This window comes from Gavialis gangeticus, unplaced genomic scaffold (genome assembly GCF_001723915.1).
Source record: "Gavialis gangeticus isolate Ggan-Ray unplaced genomic scaffold, GavGan_comp1, whole genome shotgun sequence".
In the NCBI taxonomy this organism is placed as follows: Eukaryota; Metazoa; Chordata; order Crocodylia; family Gavialidae; genus Gavialis; species Gavialis gangeticus.
The window spans coordinates 6,280,999-6,282,112 of NW_017728996.1; positions in this window are offsets into that span (position 1 = coordinate 6,280,999).

Here is a 1,114-nt window from a genome sequence, read left to right on the forward strand (position 1 = left end):
ATCTCTTGGTGCCTGCTCCTGTGTGGGCTAAGCGAAGTCCTAGGTGTGTGTGTTGCGGCAAACAAATTGACCTCTCCTGGAAATACCAGAATCAGGCATTGTGTTGCTATCTATATAGCCCCAACGCAGGGTAAGGCTTTAACGATTCTCCAGCACTCAACAAACACGGATGCACTGCCCATTCACAAAGAAAAAAAAGGGGGTCCGACATGGCTTGCACTTAGCAGACCCAGCTGAGGAAAGCAATCTGCATGTTCAGGCTGACCGCTTTTGTGTTCACAGCATTGCAGAAATGGGTCTGGGCTAAGAGCGTGTTCAGTTTGGTCCATTCTCGCTGGAGTGTTTTGGGTCTGAAAAGGACATGGTGCATGGAATTGGGCACATAAAATAACATCCGATCTTTTTGGCTTTGACTTCCTCCGGGTCAAAGCGATTATCCAGAGAGATGAATGAATCTACTCGTATTTTCAATGACTTCACATTAACATCTTTTTTTTTTTTCGTTTTGTAAGCAGGGATCCTGGTTTTCTGTTTCCCACGGAAAAACAGAGAAAACCACGGGTTTCCCCTTTTAGCAGAGAAACCCGCTGCTTGCCTGCTTCTGCAAACAGCTCTGTAGCCCTGCAAGAAAACAGGGCGGGGGAACCCCCAGCTCTGCCCCGGGGGAAGCGGGGTCTGAGGCTCTGCCTGGCTCGGCTCCACTCCTGCTCCTGGAGCCTGTCAGCGGGACTTGTCCCGCGGCCCCCGGGCAGGCAGCGCAGCGCAGGGCAGAGCAGTGCCCGCTGTGCGGGGCGGGGAGCTGCAGAGCTGGGCCCCTGGCCCACAGCCCTCCGGACAGGGGCTGTAGGGGGCGGCGAGGGGCTGTTGTGGGGGCAAGCGAGGGGCACCAGTAGGGGGACGGGGCTTTTAATCTTAACGGATTTTGGGGCCGCAAAACCACCCACTGCGGCGTTTACCCGCTCTTTCGCCTTCTCCCAAGCGAGGCGAGCGATCGCGAAGAGGCGCGGCGACGCGTCCTTTCCCCCGGCTTTCTGTCCCCCTCCCTGAGGCCTGGTAGGGACTGTCGTCCCTCCTCGCCCCCCACCCTCGCAGGCCCGCGGGGAAACACCCCAGG